This window comes from Phyllobates terribilis, unplaced genomic scaffold (genome assembly GCF_046119375.1).
Source record: "Phyllobates terribilis strain yellow unplaced genomic scaffold, ASM4611937v1 Scaffold_5__5_contigs__length_657084704, whole genome shotgun sequence".
NCBI classification, from domain to species: Eukaryota; Metazoa; Chordata; class Amphibia; order Anura; family Dendrobatidae; genus Phyllobates; species Phyllobates terribilis.
In genome coordinates, this window is record NW_027362765.1 from 427,186,276 (window position 1) to 427,208,329 (window position 22,054).

Below are 22,054 nucleotides of genomic sequence, written 5' to 3' on the forward strand. Positions count from 1 at the left end.
TAGTATAGTAAGTATATTATAGCAGACAGTATAGTAGATAGTATAGTAAGTATATTATAGCAGACAGTATAGTAGACAGTATAGTAAGTATAGTATAGCAGACAGTATAGTAGACAGTATAGTAAGTATATTATAGCAGACAGTGTAGTAGATAGTATAGTAAGTATATTATAGCAGATAGTATAGTAAGTATAGTATAGCAGATAGTATAGTAGATAGTATAGTAAGTATAGTATAGCCGACAGTATAGTAGATAGTATAGTAAGTATAGTATAGCAGACAGTATAGTAGATAGTATAGTAAGTATAGTGTAGCAGACAGTATAGTAGACAGTATAGTAAGTATATTATAGCAGACAGTATAGTACATAGTATAGTAAGTATATTATAGCAAACAGTATAGTAGATAGTATAGTAAGTATATTATAGCAGACAGTATAGTACATAGTATAGTAAGTATAGTATAGCAGACAGTATAGTAGATAGTATAGTAAGTATATTATAGCAGACAGTATAGTACATAGTATAGTAAGTATAGTATAGCAGACAGTATAGTAGATAGTATAGTAAGTTTATTATAGCAGACAGTATAGTACATAGTATAGTAAGTATAGTATAGCAGACAGTATAGTAGATAGTATAGTAAGTATATTATAGCAGAAAGTATAGTAAGTATATTATAGCAGACAGTATAGTAGATAGTATAGTAAGTATAGTGTAGCAGACAGTATAGTAGATAGTATAGTAAGTATAGTATAGCAGACAGTATAGTAGACAGTATAGTAAGTATATTATAGCAGATAGTATAGTAAGTATATTATAGCAGACAGTATAGTAGATAGTATAGTAAGTATATTATAGCAGACAGTATAGTAGACAGTATAGTAAGTATAGTATAGCAGACAGTATAGTAGACAGTATAGTAAGTATATTATAGCAGACAGTGTAGTAGATAGTATAGTAAGTATATTATAGCAGATAGTATAGTAAGTATAGTATAGCAGATAGTATAGTAGATAGTATAGTAAGTATAGTATAGCCGACAGTATAGTAGATAGTATAGTAAGTATAGTATAGCAGACAGTATAGTAGATAGTATAGTAAGTATAGTGTAGCAGACAGTATAGTAGACAGTATAGTAAGTATATTATAGCAGACAGTATAGTAGATAGTATAGTAAGTATAGTATAGCAGACAGTATAGTAGATAGTATAGTAAGTATAGTATAGCAGACAGTATAGTAAGTATAGTATAGCAGACAGTATAGTAGATAGTATAGTAAGTATATTATAGCAGATAGTATAGTAGATAGTATAGTAAGTATAGTATAGCAGACAGTATAGTAGATAGTATAGTAAGTATATTATAGCAGATAGTATAGTAGATAGTATAGTAAGTATATTATAGTAGATAGTATAGTAAGTTTAGTATAGTAGACAGTATAGTAGACAGTATAGTAAGTATAGTGTAGCAGATAGTATAGTAAATATAGTATAGTAGACAGTATAGTAGATAGTATAGTAAGTATAGTGTAGCAGACAGTATAGTAGATAGTATAGTAAGTATATTATAGTAGATAGTACAGTATAGTAGACAGTATAGTAAGTATAGTGTAGCAGACAGTATAGTAGATAGTATAGTAAGTATATTATAGTAGATAGTACAGTATAGTAGACAGTATAGTAAGTATAGTATAGCAGACAGTATAGTAGATAGTATAGTAAGTATATTATAGCAGATAGTATAGTAAGTATAGTATAGCAGACAGTATAGTAGACAGTATAGTAAGTATATTATAGTAGATAGTATAGTAAGTATATTATAACAGACAGTATAGTAGATAGTATAGTAAGTATATTATAGCAGATAGTATAGTAGATAGTATAGCAGACAGTATAGTAGATAGTATAGTAAGTATATTATAGCAGATAGTATAGTAAGTATAGTATAGCAGACAGTATAGTAGATAGTATAGTAAGTATATTATAGCAGATAGTATAGTAAGTATAGTATAGCAGACAGTATAGTAGATAGTATAGTAAGTATATTATAGCAGATAGTATAGTAGATAGTATAGTAAGTATATTATAACAGACAGTATAGTAGATAGTATAGTAAGTATATTATAGCAGATAGTATAGTAGGTATATTATAGCAGATAGTATAGTAAGTATATTATAACAGACAGTATAGTAGATAGTATAGTAAGTATATTATAGTAGATAGTATAGTAAGTATATTATAGCAGATAGTATAGTAAGTATATTATAGCAGATAGTATAGTAGATAGTATAGTAAGTATATTATAGCAGACAGTATAGTAGATAGTATAGTAAGTATATTATAACAGACAGTATAGTAGATAGTATAGTAAGTATATTATATCAGACAGTATAGTAGACAGTATAGTAAGTATATTATAGCAGATAGTATAGTAAGTATATTATAGCAGATAGTATAGTAAGTATATTATAACAGACAGTATAGTAGATAGTATAGTAAGTATATTATAGTAGATAGTATAGTAAGTATATTATAGCAGATAGTATAGTTAGTATATTATAGCAGATAGTATAGTAGACAGTATAGTAGATAGTATAGTAAGTATATTATAGCAGACAGTATAGTAGATAGTATAGTAAGTATATTATAGCAGACAGTATAGTAGATAGTATAGTAAGTATATTATAGCAGACAGTATAGTAGATAGTATAGTAAGTATATTATAGCAGATAGTATAGTAGGTATATTATAGCAGACAGTATAGTAGATAGTATAGTAAGTATATTATAGCAGACAGTATAGTAGATAGTATAGTAAGTATATTATAGCAGATAGTATAGTAAGGATATTATAACAGACAGTATAGTAGATAGTATAGTAAGTATATTATAGCAGACAGTGTAGTAGATAGTATAGTAAGTATATTATAGCAGATAGTATAGTAAGTATAGTATAGCAGATAGTATAGTAGATAGTATAGTAAGTATATTATAACAGACAGTATAGTAGATAGTATAGTAAGTATATTATAGCAGATAGTATAGTAGGTATATTATAGTAGATAGTATAGTAAGTATATTATAGTAGATAGTATAGTAAGTATATTATAGCAGACAGTATAGTAGATAGTATAGTAAGTATATTATAGCAGACAGTATAGTAGATAGTATAGTAAGTATATTATAGCAGATAGTATAGTAGGTATATTATAGCAGACAGTATAGTAGATATACTTACTATACTATTATAGCAGACAGTATAGTAGATAGTATAGTAAGTATAGTATAGCAGACAGTATAGTAGATAGTATAGTAAGTATAGTGTAGCAGACAGTATAGTAGACAGTATAGTAAGTATATTATAGCAGACAGTATAGTAGATAGTATAGTAAGTATAGTATAGCAGACAGTATAGTAGATAGTATAGTAAGTATAGTGTAGCAGACAGTATAGTAGACAGTATAGTAAGTATATTATAGCAGACAGTATAGTAGATAGTATAGTAAATATAGTATAGTAGACAGTATAGTAGATAGTATAGTAAGTATATTATAGCAGACAGTATAGTAGATAGTATAGTAAGTATAGTATAGCAGAAAGTATAGTAAGTATAGTATAGCAGACAGTATAGTAGATAGTATAGTATAGCAGATAGTATAGTAAGTATAGTATAGCAGACAGTATAGTAGATAGTATAGTAAGTATATTATAGCAGATAGTATAGTATAGCAGACAGTATAGTAGATAGTATAGTAAGTATAGTATAGCAGACAGTATAGCAGATAGTATAGTAAGTATAGTATAGCAGACAGTATAGTAGATAGTATAGCAAGTATATTATAGTAGATAGTATAGTAAGTATAGTATAGCAGACATTATAGTAGATAGTATAGTAAGTATAGTATAGTAGACAGTATAGTAGATAGTATAGTAAGTATAGTATAGCAGACAGTATAGTAGACAGTATAGTAAGTATATTATAGCAGACAGTATAGTAGATAGTATAGCAGACAGTATAGTAAGTATAGTATAGCAGACAGTATAGCAGACAGTATAGTAAGTATAGTATAGCAGACAGTATAGTAGACAGTATAGTAAGTATATTATAGCAGACAGTATAGTAGATAGTATAGTAAGTATAGTGTAGCAGACAGTATAGTAGACAGTATAGTAAGTATATTATAGCAGACAGTATAGTAGATAGTATAGCAGACAGTATAGTAAGTATAGTATAGCAGACAGTATAGTAGACAGTATAGTAAGTATATTATAGCAGACAGTATAGTAGATAGTATAGTAAGTATATTATAGTAGATAGTATAGTAAGTATAGTATAGCAGACAGTATAGTAGACAGTATAGTAAGTATATTATAGCAGACAGTATAGTAGATAGTATAGTAAGTATATTATAGCAGATAGTATAGTAAGTATAGTAAGTATAGTATAGTAGACAGTATAGTAGACAGTATAGTAAGTATAGTGTAGCAGACAGTATAGTAGACAGTATAGTAAGTATATTATAGTAGATAGTATACTAAGTATATTATAGCAGACAGTATAGTAGATAGTATAGTAAGTATATTATAGCAGACAGTATAGTAAGTATAGTATAGCAGACAGTATAGTAGACAGTATAGTAAGTATAATGTAGCAGACAGTATAGTAGATAGTATAGTAAGTATATTATAGTAGATAGTATAGTAAGTATAGTATAGTAGACAGTATAGTAGATAGTATAGTAAGTATATTATAGTAGATAGTATAGTAAGTATAGTATAGTAGACAGTATAGTAGATAGTATAGTAAGTATATTATAGTAGATAGTATAGTAAGTATAGTATAGCAGACAGTATAGTAAGTATAGTATAGCAGATAGTATAGTAAGTATAGTATAGCAGATAGTATAGTAAGTATAATGTAGCAGACAGTATAGTAGATAGTATAGTAAGTATATTATAGTAGATAGTATAGTAAGTATAGTATAGTAGACAGTATAGTAGATAGTATAGTAAGTATATTATAGTAGATAGTATAGTAAGTATAGTATAGCAGACAGTATAGTAAGTATAGTATAGCAGATAGTATAGTAAGTATAGTATAGCAGACAGTATAGTAAGTATAATGTAGCAGACAGTATAGTAGATAGTATAGTAAGTATATTATAGTAGATAGTATAGTAAGTATAGTATAGTAGACAGTATAGTAGATAGTATAGTAAGTATATTATAGTAGATAGTATAGTAAGTATAGTATAGTAGACAGTATAGTAGATAGTATAGTAAGTATATTATAGCAGACAGTATAGTAAGTATAGTATAGCAGACAGTATAGTAAGTATAGTATAGCAGATAGTATAGTAAGTATAGTATAGCAGATAGTATAGTAAGTATAGTATAGCAGACAGTATAGTAGACAGTATAGTAAGTATAATGTAGCAGACAGTATAGTAGATAGTATAGTAAGTATAGTATAGTAGACAATATAGTAGATAGTATAGTAAGTATAGTATAGCAGACAGTATAGTAAGTATAGTATAGCAGACAGTATAGTAGACAGTATAGCAAGTATATTATAGTAGATAGTATAGTAAGTATAGTATAGTAGACAGTATAGTAGATAGTATAGTAAGTATAGTATAGCAGACAGTATAGTATACAGTATAGTAAGTATATTATAGTAGATAGTATAGTAAGTATAGTATAGTAGACAATATAGTAGATAGTATAGTAAGTATAGTATAGCAGACAGTATAGTAAGTATAGTATAGCAGACAGTATAGTAGACAGTATAGCAAGTATATTATAGTAGATAGTATAGTAAGTATAGTATAGTAGACAGTATAGTAGATAGTATAGTAAGTATAGTATAGCAGACAGTATAGTATACAGTATAGTAAGTATATTATAGTAGATAGTATAGTAAGTATAGTATAGCAGACAGTATAGTAGATAGTATAGTAAGTATATTATAGCAGATAGTATAGTAAGTATATTATAGCAGACAGTATAGCAGATAGTATAGTATAGTAGACAGTATAGTAGACAGTATAGTAAGTATAGTGTAGCAGACAGTATAGTAGATAGTATAGTAAGTATATTATAGCAGATAGTATAGCAGACAGTATAGTAAGTATATTATAGCAGACAGTATAGTAGACAGTATAGTAAGTATATTATAGCAGATAGTATAGTAAGTATAGTATAGTAAGTATAGTATAGCAGATAGTATAGTAAGTATAGTATAGCAGACAGTATAGTAGATAGTATAGTAAGTATATTATAGCAGACAGTATAGTAGATAGTATAGTAAGTATATTATAGCAGATAGTATAGTAAGTATAGTATAGCAGACAGTATAGTAGATAGTATAGTAAGTATAGTGTAGCAGACAGTATAGCAGATAGTATAATAAGTATAGTAAGTATAGTGTAGCAGACAGTATAGTAGACAGTATAGTAAGTATATTATAGCAGACAGTATAGTAGATAGTATAGCAGACAGTATAGTAAGTATAGTATAGCAGACAGTATAGTAGACAGTATAGTAAGTATATTATAGCAGACAGTATAGTAGATAGTATAGTAAGTATATTATAGTAGATAGTATAGTAAGTATAGTATAGCAGACAGTATAGTAGACAGTATAGTAAGTATATTATAGCAGACAGTATAGTAGATAGTATAGTAAGTATATTATAGCAGATAGTATAGTAAGTATAGTAAGTATAGTATAGTAGACAGTATAGTAGACAGTATAGTAAGTATAGTGTAGCAGACAGTATAGTAGACAGTATAGTAAGTATATTATAGTAGATAGTATACTAAGTATATTATAGCAGACAGTATAGTAGATAGTATAGTAAGTATATTATAGCAGACAGTATAGTAAGTATAGTATAGCAGACAGTATAGTAGACAGTATAGTAAGTATAATGTAGCAGACAGTATAGTAGATAGTATAGTAAGTATATTATAGTAGATAGTATAGTAAGTATAGTATAGTAGACAGTATAGTAGATAGTATAGTAAGTATATTATAGTAGATAGTATAGTAAGTATAGTATAGTAGACAGTATAGTAGATAGTATAGTAAGTATATTATAGTAGATAGTATAGTAAGTATAGTATAGCAGACAGTATAGTAAGTATAGTATAGCAGATAGTATAGTAAGTATAGTATAGCAGATAGTATAGTAAGTATAATGTAGCAGACAGTATAGTAGATAGTATAGTAAGTATATTATAGTAGATAGTATAGTAAGTATAGTATAGTAGACAGTATAGTAGATAGTATAGTAAGTATATTATAGTAGATAGTATAGTAAGTATAGTATAGCAGACAGTATAGTAAGTATAGTATAGCAGATAGTATAGTAAGTATAGTATAGCAGACAGTATAGTAAGTATAATGTAGCAGACAGTATAGTAGATAGTATAGTAAGTATATTATAGTAGATAGTATAGTAAGTATAGTATAGTAGACAGTATAGTAGATAGTATAGTAAGTATATTATAGTAGATAGTATAGTAAGTATAGTATAGTAGACAGTATAGTAGATAGTATAGTAAGTATATTATAGCAGACAGTATAGTAAGTATAGTATAGCAGACAGTATAGTAAGTATAGTATAGCAGATAGTATAGTAAGTATAGTATAGCAGATAGTATAGTAAGTATAGTATAGCAGACAGTATAGTAGACAGTATAGTAAGTATAATGTAGCAGACAGTATAGTAGATAGTATAGTAAGTATAGTATAGTAGACAATATAGTAGATAGTATAGTAAGTATAGTATAGCAGACAGTATAGTAAGTATAGTATAGCAGACAGTATAGTAGACAGTATAGCAAGTATATTATAGTAGATAGTATAGTAAGTATAGTATAGTAGACAGTATAGTAGATAGTATAGTAAGTATAGTATAGCAGACAGTATAGTATACAGTATAGTAAGTATATTATAGTAGATAGTATAGTAAGTATAGTATAGTAGACAATATAGTAGATAGTATAGTAAGTATAGTATAGCAGACAGTATAGTAAGTATAGTATAGCAGACAGTATAGTAGACAGTATAGCAAGTATATTATAGTAGATAGTATAGTAAGTATAGTATAGTAGACAGTATAGTAGATAGTATAGTAAGTATAGTATAGCAGACAGTATAGTATACAGTATAGTAAGTATATTATAGTAGATAGTATAGTAAGTATAGTATAGCAGACAGTATAGTAGATAGTATAGTAAGTATATTATAGCAGATAGTATAGTAAGTATATTATAGCAGACAGTATAGCAGATAGTATAGTATAGTAGACAGTATAGTAGACAGTATAGTAAGTATAGTGTAGCAGACAGTATAGTAGATAGTATAGTAAGTATATTATAGCAGATAGTATAGTAAGTATAGTATAGCAGACAGTATAGTAGATAGTATAGTAAGTATAGTGTAGCAGACAGTATAGTAGATAGTATAGTAAGTATAGTGTAGCAGACAGTATAGCAGATAGTATAATAAGTATATTAAGTATAGTATAGCAGACAGTATAGTAGATAGTATAGTAAGTATATTATAGCAGACAGTATAGTAGATAGTATAGTAAGTATATTATAGCAGATAGTATAGTAAGTATAGTATAGCAGACAGTATAGTAGATAGTATAGTAAGTATATTATAGCAGACAGTATAGTAGATAGTATAGCAGACAGTATAGTAGATAGTATAGTAAGTATAGTATAGCAGGTAGTATAGTAAGTATAGTATAGCAGACAGTATAGTAGACAGTATAGTAAGTATATTATAGCAGACAGTATAGTAGATAGTATAGTAAGTATATTATAGCAGACAGTATAGTAGATAGTATAGTAAGTATAGTATAGCAGACAGTATAGTAGACAGTATAGTAAGTATATTATAGCAGACAGTATAGTAGATAGTATAGTAAGTATAGTGTAGCAGACAGTATAGTAGATAGTATAGTAAGTATAGTATAGCAGACAGTATAGTAGATAGTATAGTAAGTATATTATAGCAGACAGTATAGTAGATAGTATAGTAAGTATAGTGTAGCAGACAGTATAGTAGATAGTATAGTAAGTATAGTGTAGCAGACAGTATAGTAGATAGTATAGTAAGTATATTATAGCAGACAGTATAGTAGATAGTATAGTAAGTATAGTGTAGCAGACAGTATAGTAGATAGTATAGTAAGTATAGTGTAGCAGACAGTATAGTAGACAGTATAGTAAGTATATTATAGCAGACAGTATAGTAGATAGTATAGTAAGTATAGGATAGCAGACAGTATAGTAGATAGTATAGTAAGTATATTATAGCAGATAGTATAGTAAGTATATTATAGCAGACAGTATAGTAGATAGTATAGTAAATATATTATAGCAGATAGTATAGTAAGTATAGTATAGCAGACAGTATAGTAGACAGTAAAGTAAGTATAGTATAGCAGACAGTATAGTAGATAGTATAGTAAGTATATTATAGCAGACAGTATAGTAGATAGTATAGTAAGTATATTATAGCAGACAGTATAGTAGATAGTATAGTAAGTATAGTATAGCAGACAGTATAGTAGATAGTATAGTAAGTATATTATAGCAGACAGTATAGTAGATAGTATAGTAAGTATATTATAGCAGACAGTATAGTACATAGTATAGTAAGTATGGTATAGCAGACAGTATAGTAGATAGTATAGTAAGTATATTATAGCAGACAGTATAGTAGATAGTATAGTAAGTATATTATAGCAGACAGTATAGTAGATAGTATAGTAAGTATAGTATAGCAGACAGTATAGTAGATAGTATAGTAAGTATATTATAGCAGACAGTATAGTAGATAGTATAGTAAGTATAGTATAGCAGACAGTATAGTAGATAGTATAGTAAGTATATTATAGCAGACAGTATAGTAGATAGTATAGTAAGTATATTATAGCAGACAGTATAGTACATAGTATAGTAAGTATAGTATAGCAGACAGTATAGTAGATAGTATAGTAAGTATATTATAGCAGACAGTATAGTAGATAGTATAGTAAGTATATTATAGCAGACAGTATAGTAGATAGTATAGTAAGTATATTATAGCAGATAGTATAGTAAGTATAGTATAGCAGACAGTATAGTAGATAGTATAGTAAGTATATTATAGCAGATAGTATAGTAAGTATATTATAGCAGACAGTATAGTAGATAGTATAGTAAGTATATTATAGCAGATAGTATAGTAAGTATATTATAGCAGACAGTATAGTAGATAGTATAGTAAGTATATTATAGCAGATAGTATAGTAAGTATAGTATAGCAGACAGTATAGTAGATAGTATAGTAAGTATATTATAGCAGACAGTATAGTACATAGTATAGTAAGTATAGTATAGCAGACAGTATAGTAGATAGTATAGTAAGTATATTATAGCAGATAGTATAGTAAGTATAGTATAGCAGACAGTATAGTAGATAGTATAGTAAGTATATTATAGCAGACAGTATAGTAGATAGTATAGTAAGTATAGTATAGCAGACAGTATAGTAGATAGTATAGTAAGTATATTATAGCAGATAGTATAGTAAGTATATTATAGCAGACAGTATAGTAGATAGTATAGTAAGTATATTATAGCAGATAGTATAGTATAGCAGACAGTATAGTAGATAGTATAGTAAGTATATTATAGCAGACAGTATAGTAGATAGTATAGTAAGTATATTATAGCAGACAGTATAGTACATAGTATAGTAAGTATAGTATAGCAGACAGTATAGTAGATAGTATAGTAAGTATAGTATAGCAGGTAGTATAGTAAGTATATTATAGCAGACAGCATAGTAGACAGTCTAGTAAGTATATTATAGCAGACAGTATAGTAGATAGTATAGTAAGTATATTATAGCAGACAGTATAGTAGATAGTATAGTATAGCAGACAGTATAGTAGATAGTATAGTAAGTATATTATAGCAGATAGTATAGTAAGTATATTATAGCAGACAGTATAGTAGATAGTATAGTAAGTATATTATAGCAGATAGTATAGTATAGCAGACAGTATAGTAGATAGTATAGTAAGTATATTATAGCAGACAGTATAGTAGATAGTATAGTAAGTATATTATAGCAGACAGTATAGTAGATAGTATAGTAAGTATATTATAGCAGACAGTATAGTACATAGTATAGTAAGTATAGTATAGCAGACAGTATAGTAGATAGTATAGTAAGTATATTATAGCAGAAAGTATAGTAAGTATATTATAGCAGACAGTATAGTAGATAGTATAGTAAGTATAGTGTAGCAGACAGTATAGTAGATAGTATAGTAAGTATATTATAGCAGACAGTATAGTAGATAGTATAGTAAGTATAGTATAGCAGACAGTATAGTAGATAGTATAGTAAGTATATTATAGCAGACAGTATAGTAGATAGTATAGTAAGTATATTATAGCAGACAGTATAGTACATAGTATAGTAAGTATAGTATAGCAGACAGTATAGTAGACAGTATAGTAAGTATATTATAGCAGATAGTATAGTAAGTATATTATAGCAGACAGTATAGTAGATAGTATAGTAAGTATATTATAGCAGATAGTATAGTAAGTATATTATAGCAGACAGTATAGTAGACAGTATAGTAAGTATATTATAGCAGACAGTATAGTAGATAGTATAGTAAGTATATTATAGCAGATAGTATAGTAAGTATAGTATAGCAGACAGTATAGTAGATAGTATAGTAAGTATAGTATAGCAGACAGTATAGTAGATAGTATAGTAAGTATAGTATAGCAGACAGTATAGTAGACAGTATAGTAAGTATATTATAGCAGACAGTATAGTAGATAGTATATTAAGTATATTATAGCAGATAGTATAGTAAGTATAGTATAGCAGACAGTATAGTAGACAGTATAGTAAGTATAGTATAGCAGACAGTATAGTAGATAGTATAGTAAGTATAGTGTAGCAGACAGTATAGTAGATAGTATAGTAAGTATATTATAGTAGATAGTATAGTAAGTATAGTATAGTAGACAGTATAGTAAGTATAGTGTAGCAGATAGTATAGTAAATATAGTATAGTAGACAGTATAGTAGATAGTATAGGAAGTATAGTATAGCAGACAGTATAGTAGATAGTATAGTAAGTATATTATAGCAGATAGTATAGTAAGTATAGTATAGCAGACAGTATAGTAGACAGTATAGTAAGTATATTATAGTAGATAGTATAGTAAGTATATTATAACAGACAGTATAGTAGATAGTATAGTAAGTATATTATAGCAGATAGTATAGTAAGTATAGTATAGCAGACAGTATAGTAGATAGTATAGTAAGTATATTATAGTAGATAGTATAGTAAGTATATTATAACAGACAGTATAGTAGATAGTATAGTAAGTATATTATAGCAGATAGTATAGTAAGTATAGTATAGCAGACAGTATAGTAGACAGTATAGTAAGTATATTATAGTAGATAGTATAGTAAGTATATTATAACAGACAGTATAGTAGATAGTATAGTAAGTATATTATAGCAGATAGTATAGTAGATAGTATAGTAAGTATATTATATCAGACAGTATAGTAGACAGTATAGTAAGTATATTATAGCAGATAGTATAGTAAGTATATTATAGCAGATAGTATAGTAAGTATATTATAACAGACAGTATAGTAGATAGTATAGTAAGTATATTATAGCAGATAGTATAGTAGGTATATTATAGCAGATAGTATAGTAAGTATATTATAACAGACAGTATAGTAGATAGTATAGTAAGTATATTATAGTAGATAGTATAGTAAGTATATTATAGCAGATAGTATAGTAGATAGTATAGTAAGTATATTATAGCAGACAGTATAGTAGATAGTATAGTAAGTATATTATAGCAGACAGTATAGTAGATAGTATAGTAAGTATATTATAGCAGACAGTATAGTAGATAGTATAGTAAGTATATTATAGCAGATAGTATAGTAGATAGTATAGTAAGTATATTATAGCAGATAGTATAGTAAGTATATTATAACAGACAGTATAGTAGATAGTATAGTAAGTATATTATAGCAGACAGTGTAGTAGATAGTATAGTAAGTATATTATAGCAGATAGTATAGTAAGTATAGTATAGCAGATAGTATAGTAGATAGTATAGTAAGTATATTATAACAGACAGTATAGTAGATAGTATAGTAAGTATATTATAGCAGATAGTATAGTAGGTATATTATAGCAGATAGTATAGTAAGTATATTATAACAGACAGTATAGTAGATAGTATAGTAAGTGTATTATAGTAGATAGTATAGTAAGTATATTATAGCAGATAGTATAGTAAGTATATTATAGCAGACAGTATAGTAGATAGTATAGTAAGTATATTATAGCAGACAGTATAGTAGATAGTATAGTAAGTATATTATAGCAGACAGTATAGTAGATAGTATAGTAAGTATATTATAGCAGATAGTATAGTAGGTATATTATAGCAGACAGTATAGTAGATAGTATAGTAAGTATATTATAGCAGACAGTATAGTAGATAGTATAGTAACTATAGTGTAGCAGACAGTATAGTAGACAGTATAGTAAGTATATTATAGCAGACAGTATAGTAGATAGTATAGTAAGTATAGTATAGCAGACAGTATAGTAGATAGTATAGTAAGTATATTATAGCAGACAGTATAGTAGATAGTATAGTAAATATAGTATAGTAGACAGTATAGTAGATAGTATAGTAAGTATAGTATAGCAGAAAGTATAGTAAGTATAGTATAGCAGACAGTATAGTAGATAGTATAGTATAGCAGATAGTATAGTAAGTATAGTATAGCAGACAGTATAGTAGATAGTATAGTAAGTATATTATAGCAGATAGTATAGTATAGCAGACAGTATAGTAGATAGTATAGTAAGTATAGTATAGCAGACAGTATAGCAGATAGTATAGTAAGTATAGTATAGCAGACAGTATAGTAGATAGTATAGCAAGTATATTATAGTAGATAGTATAGCAGACAGTATAGTAAGTATAGTATAGCAGACAGTATAGCAGACAGTATAGTAAGTATAGTATAGCAGACAGTATAGTAGACAGTATAGTAAGTATATTATAGCAGACAGTATAGTAGATAGTATAGTAAGTATAGTGTAGCAGACAGTATAGTAGATAGTATAGTAAGTATATTATAGCAGATAGTATAGTAGATAGTATAGTAAGTATAGTATATCAGACAGTATAGTAGACAGTATAGTAAGTATATTATAGCAGACAGTATAGTAGACAGTATAGTAAGTATATTATAGCAGATAGCATAGTAGATAGTATAGTAAGTATAGTATAGCAGACAGTATAGTAGATAGTATAGTAAGTATATTATAGCAGATAGTATAGTAGATAGTATAGTAAGTATAGTATAGCAGACAGTATAGTAGATAGTATAGTAAGTATATTATAGCAGATAGTATAGTAAGTATAGTATAGTAGACACTATAGTAGATAGTATAGTAAGTATAGTGTAGCAGACAGTATAGTAGACAGTATAGTAAGTATATTATAGTAGATCGTATAGTAAGTATAGTATAGTAGACAGTATAGTAGACAGTATAGTAAGTATAGTGTAGCAGACAGTATAGTAGACAGTATAGTAAGTATATTATAGCAGATAGTATAGTAAGTATATTATAGCAGACAGTATAGTAGATAGTATAGTAAGTATATTATAGCAGACAGTATAGTAAGTATAGTATAGCAGACAGTATAGTAGACAGTATAGTAAGTATAATGTAGCAGACAGTATAGTAGATAGTATAGTAAGTATATTATCGTAGATAGTATAGTAAGTATAGTATAGTAGACAGTATAGTAGATAGTATAGTAAGTATATTATAGTAGATAGTATAGTAAGTATAGTATAGTAGACAGTATAGTAGATAGTATAGTAAGTATATTATAGTAGATAGTATAGTAGATAGTATAGTAGATAGTATAGTAAGTATATTATAGCAGACAGTATAGTAGATAGTATAGTAAGTATATTATAGCAGACAGTATAGTAAGTATAGTATAGCAGACAGTATAGTAAGTATAGTATAGCAGATAGTATAGTAGACAGTATAGTAAGTATATTATAGCAGACAGTATAGTAGATAGTATAGTAAGTATATTATAGCAGACAGTATAGTAGATAGTATAGTAAGTATAGTATAGCAGACAGTATAGTAGACAGTATAGTAAGTATATTATAGCAGACAGTATAGTAGATAGTATAGTAAGTATATTATAGCAGACAGTATAGTAGATAGTATAGTAAGTATAGTATAGCAGACAGTATAGTAGACAGTATAGTAAGTATATTATAGCAGACAGTATAGTAGACAGTATAGTAAGTATATTATAGCAGACAGTATAGTAGATAGTATAGTAAGTATATTATAGCAGACAGTATAGTAGATAGTATAGTAAGTATAGTATAGCAGACAGTATAGTAGACAGTATAGTAAGTATATTATAGCAGACAGTATAGTAGATAGTATAGTAAGTATAGTGTAGCAGACAGTATAGTAGATAGTATAGTAAGTATAGTATAGCAGACAGTATAGTAGATAGTATAGTAAGTATATTATAGCAGACAGTATAGTAGATAGTATAGTAAGTATAGTGTAGCAGACAGTATAGTAGATAGTATAGTAAGTATAGTGTAGCAGACAGTATAGTAGATAGTATAGTAAGTATATTATAGCAGACAGTATAGTAGATAGTATAGTAAGTATAGTGTAGCAGACAGTATAGTAGACAGTATAGTAAGTATATTATAGCAGACAGTATAGTAGATAGTATAGTAAGTATAGTGTAGCAGACAGTATAGTAGATAGTATAGTAAGTATAGTGTAGCAGACAGTATAGTAGATAGTATAGTAAGTATATTATAGCAGACAGTATAGTAGATAGTATAGTAAGTATAGTGTAGCAGACAGTATAGTAGATAGTATAGTAAGTATATTATAGCAGACAGTATAGTAGATAGTATAGTAAGTATAGTGTAGCAGACAGTATAGTAGATAGTATAGTAAGTATAGTGTAGCAGACAGTATAGTAGACAGTATAGTAAGTATATTATAGCAGACAGTATTGTAGATAGTATAGTAAGTATAGTGTAGCAGACAGTATAGTAGACAGTATAGTAAGTATATTATAGCAGATAGTATAGTAAGTATAGTGTAGCAGACAGTATAGTAGACAGTATAGTAAGTATATTATAGCAGATAGTATAGTAAGTATAGTATAGCAGACAGTATAGTAGATAGTATAGCAGACAGTATAGTAAGTATATTATAGCAGATAGTATAGTAGATAGTATAGTAAGTATAGTATAGCAGATAGTATAGTAAGTATAGTATAGCAGACAGTATAGTAGATAGTATAGTAAGTATATTATAGCAGATAGTATAGTAAGTATATTATAGCAGATAGTATAGTAGATAGTATAGTAAGTATAGTATAGCAGACAGTATAGTAGATAGTATAGTAAGTATAGTATAGCAGATAGTATAGTAAGTATAGTATAGCAGACAGTATAGTAGATAGTATAGTAAGTATATTATAGCAGATAGTATAGTAAGTATATTATAGCAGATAGTATAGTAGATAGTATAGTAAGTATATTATAGCAGACAGTATAGTAGATAGTATAGTATAGCAGATAGTATAGTAAGTATAGTATAGCAGACAGTATAGTAGATAGTATAGTAAGTATAGTATAGCAGATAGTATAGTAAGTATAGTATAGCAGACAGTATAGTAGATAGTATAGTAAGTATATTATAGCAGATAGTATAGTATGTATAGTATAGCAGACAGTATAGTAGATAGTATAGTAAGTATAGTATAGCAGATAGTATAGTAAGTATAGTATAGCAGACAGTATAGTAGATAGTATAGTAAGTATATTATAGCAGATAGTATAGTAAGTATAGTATAGCAGACAGTATAGCAGATAGTATAGTAAGTATAGTATAGCAGACATTATAGTAAGTATATTATAGCAGACAGTATAGTAGATAGTATAGTAAGTATAGTGTAGCAGACAGTATAGTAGATAGTATAGTAAGTATAGTATAGCAGACATTATAGTAGATAGTATAGTAAGTATAGTATAGCAGACAGTATAGTAGATAGTATAGTAAGTATAGTATAGCAGACAGTATAGTAGACAGTATAGTAAGTATATTATAGCACACAGTATAGTAGATAGTATAGCAGACAGTATAGTAAGTATAGAATAGCAGACAGTATAGTAGACAGTATAGTAAGTATATTATAGCAGACAGTATAGTAGATAGTATAGTAAGTATAGTGTAGCAGACAGTATAGTAGATAGTAAAGTAAGTATAGTGTAGCAGACAGTATAGTAGATAGTATAGTAAGTATAGTGTAGCAGACAGTATAGTAGATAGTATAGTAAGTATAGTGTAGCAGACAGTATAGTAGATAGTAAAGTAAGTATATTATAGCAGATAGTATAGTAAGTATAGTATAGCAGACAGTATAGTAGATAGTATAGTAAGTATATTATAGCAGATAGTATAGTAGATAGTATAGTAAGTATAGTGTAGCAGACAGTATAGTAGATAGTATAGTAAGTATAGTATAGCAGACAGTATAGTAGATAGTATAGTAAGTATATTATAGCAGATAGTATAGCAGACAGTATAGTAAGTATAGTATAGCAGACAGTATAGTAGACAGTATAGTAAGTATATTATAGCAGACAGTATAGTAGATAGTATAGTAAGTATAGTGTAGCAGACAGTATAGTAGATAGTATAGTAAGTATAGTGTAGCAGACAGTATAGTAGACAGTATAGTAAATATATTATAGCAGATAGTATAGTAAGTATAGTATAGCAGACAGTATAGTAGATAGTATAGTAAGTATATTATAGCAGATAGTATAGTAGATAGTATAGTAAGTATAGTATAGCAGACAGTATAGTAGATAGTATAGTAAGTATATTATAGCAGATAGTATAGTAGATAGTATAGTAAGTATAGTATAGCAGACAGTATAGTAGATAGTATAGTAAGTATATTATAGCAGATAGTATAGTAAGTATAGTATAGTAGACAGTATAGTAGATAGTATAGTAAGTATAGTGTAGCAGACAGTATAGTAGACAGTATAGTAAGTATATTATAGTAGATCGTATAGTAAGTAGTGTTGAGCCACCCCCGTAGTGTTCGAGTTCGGTTCGGTTCGTCGAACACCCGTGTGTTCGCCGAACTGTTCGTCGAACTGTTCGTCGAACACCTTCGAACACCGTTAAAACCAATGGCAGGCAAACAAAAACACATAGAAACACATAGAAAACACCTTCAAAGGTGTCCAAAAGCTGACAAACTGCTCAGAAGACACAACTAACACATGGAAAAGTGACAAGTACATATAGTCATGCGAAAATAAAAGAGGTGGAGGAGTAAAAGGACGGGGAGACACAGATATAGGCATGTCATGCCCTTCTAAAATCCAAAAAGTGAGAAGCCGACACGGCCAGTCCGCTCCTGCCCGTGCCACCTCCGTGTCGCCGGGTTTGTGCCAGAGCCGCGGTGAACCCTGACGGCCAGCCCCCCTCTCCCAATACTGGTGCCTGTCCGCTGGTGGGTCGAGCGAGCCCCCCTGTGGTGGAGGCAGCTCTAAGCTTTTTAATTTAAATTGTCTCTCTAATTTGAATGAATACACTTTAAATCCATTTACAAGGATCTATTGGAGGGCAAGTCTCATGCCAGCAGCCGCGTAATTCCAGCTCCAGTAGCGTCCACTAAAGCTGCTGCAGTTAAAAAGCTTTTATAAGGATCGAGCTCGGCTGTCCACCGCAAGGCATCCTACTGCCAGTCCCAGCCCCTATGCCTTGGGGTGCCTCCTGATGCTCTTCACTGAGTATCCCATGGTCCCGAAGCATTTCCTTTGAAAAAATTAAGTGTCTAAACTACAGGTGGTGTAGCTTGCTTAACAGCCGGGATAATCCGCTGACTAGCAGACACTGCTACTAGGCACAAAGTATTTCCTGGGCTAGATGCAGTTAAAAATTTGTAATTAGATACTCTCGTTGGATGCTGAGAAAGCATTCCATAGAGTCTCCTGGCACGCCATATATGATTCTCTTAAAAAGCTTGGGGTAGGGGTCTAGGGGACCCTTTTATAGCCAAAATCACGGCCCTGTATCGCAATACGTCACCTAGGCTGAAGATAAATGGAACTGTAGCACCCTGAGGGCTCAGTTGCTACAGACGTATTGCACCTCACCCAGAGGTGTGATATCTCACTCTCAGGTAAGGATGGAGTGTGGATCAGGACCCGACACCTGCATGCATTACACCACATTGCCGTGGGGCAGGGCGACCAATATGCCCCTGAGATGGGCACGACAGTCCCTGTCCCTGGCTGGAGTGGGGGGAGGGAACACTGAGGAAGGGGAACCCTGTAGTGCAGGAGCAGGGAGGAAGCAGTTCCTGGGTGCATTGAGAAGGGAGTATAAAAGGTGGGCACCATCTTAGTTCAGTGCAGAGAAGTCTGAGCAGAAGTGGCAGGGAGCAGGGGCTCTGCATGAGCTCTGCTCCGGAGGCGGGCCTAGTAACAGAGGCCCAGGCCTGGAAGAGGGAGAAGGAAGGAAGAGGAGCGGAGAAGGCTCCAGGAACGAGGAATGAAGGGATCCCAGGGGTGCGGACGGGCGAGTCGCCACCGCACGCCCGAATCCACATGCGTGGAGGGGTCAGGCCAAAGGGGGAGACCGGTCCCCGAACTAGTGGAGGCAGGAAACGACCCTCAGCTAGAAACCGGAGGCTCTGACATTTTATGTGGCGCAGCCCCTCGCTACACCCGCTAGGAAGGCACCACATAGGGTCAGGGAAACTGGCGCCAAGTTTACCAAGAGGAGGCCCGAGGCAGCCGGACAGAAGTGTTGGTAAGAAAGGCCAGACAAAGGACACACAAAGGGGGTCCTGTGAAGTGCTCCAAAGTTATCTGGGAGTTGTCTGAGCCCCTCACCTGGTGAGCACAGTACGACGTGGGCAGCCGTTACCTGCAGACGTGGTCTGGATAATAAGAACTGTGAGTAAAGGCCCTGGACTGTATCACTGACTCCGTGTCGTTACTGCTGCTGCCCTGCACCATCACCCCCATCCTCCGCATACACTGCCCTGAGGCTATACTCCTCCCGTGGGGAGTTATGCTACGCTCTGCTGCACCCACAACACCAGCCTCAGCGGTCTGCCCTGTAGCGGCGGTTCACTCTGACCGCAATCCACGGGTGGCGTAGTCGGACATTTAAACATCAAAACCACATAAATAGTTCCGCCACTGGTTTGACCGCCCTGAGCCACGGAACCGGGTCGCCGCCACGAAGACTACAACCACCAGCATCCACCAAAAAGGGTCCGGCTCCGGGTGTCCCAAGGCCCAGGGGGTGCGTCAGAACATTTTCATCACCTTTCACAATCACCAATGGGACAAGGCAGGGATGTCCTCTGTCTCCTCTCTTATAAATCCTAGTGATGGAGCACCTGCTCTCATCAATTCGCCATAACCCCAATATTAGGTGGATTGAGGTGGGAGGCACCGAGTACAAGTAAAATTTTAAAATCAATGCAGCGAAGTCTGAGGCCCTCGATGTCTCCCTCCCCAAATCCATATAGGATTCCATCCAGTCCAACTTTCCCTTTGCCTGGCCCTCACAGGGTATCAAATACTTAGGAATTCCTATTCATAGAGACCTCTCCCATCTATGTTATCTTAATTTTGGGCCCTTTATTGAACAATTCCATACAGACCACGGTTGGCAAGTTAGAACTGTAAGATTCACTACGTGAACCGCTGGTGTTTTGTGGAAAAGCACATGTACACCGCGTTCCAAATTATTATGCAAAAAGTGTTTAGGAGTGATAAGGGAAGAATTTGTTTGTTTGTCAGTTAAACTCATTGATGGTGATGTGTGTCAGGGCTCTTTATATCACTGTAAGCAATTGCAGACACCTGTGCTAATTAGTTTGGCAGGTGTGTCCAATGAAAGGCAAGACTACTTAAGAAGGCTCTCTCACATTATTAAGCAGCCTACATTTTCTGCCAAAATGGGAAAGAAAAAGGATGTGTCGGCTGCTGAGAAGCAACAAATTGTGGAGTGTTTAGGTCAAGGCATGACTACAATCAACATTGTGCGATGATCAGGATGAAGTGTCTTGGCAATCAAGAAGTATGTAGCTGATTCACAGTACACACGTGTGCGTGCTGATAAGGGCAAATTGAGGACTCTTTCCTACAGGCAATTACGTCAGGTTGAAAGAGCAGCGGCAAAAAAGCCTTGTCATAGCAGCAGACAAGTTTTTGAAGCTGCTTGTGCCTCCAATGTCCCCCGAACAACAAGATGCAGGGTCCTTCAGAGGTTTGCAGCTGTGCATACGCCATCCTGTCGACCTCCTCTATCCACTTCACACAAGCAGAAACGGCTCCAGTGGGCCAAACATTACATGAAGACTGATTTCAAAACTGTTTTGTTCACGGATGAGTGCCGTGCAGCGCTCGATGGTCCAGATGGATGGAGTGGAGGATGGCTGGTTGATGGACACCCCACGCAAACACGGCTACAGCGCCAACAAGGAGGAGGTGGAGTAATGTTTTGGGCTGGAATCATGGGGAGAGAGATTGTCGGCCCCTTTAGGATCCCTGAAGGCGCTAAAGATGAACTCTATAATGTATGTGGATTTTCTCAAACAGCACTTCCTGCCATGGTTCAAGAAGAAGAACCGTGTATTTCACAGCAAGATCATTTTTCTGCATGATAATGCACCATCTCATGCTGCACATAAAACATCTGCATCTCTGGCTGATATGGGCATAAAAGGGGACAAACTTATGGTGTGACCCCCATGCTCCCCTGACCTCTACCCCATTCAGAACCTTTGGAGCATCATTAAAAGGAGTGTCTATGATGGCGGGAGGCAGTTCACATCTAAGCAACAGC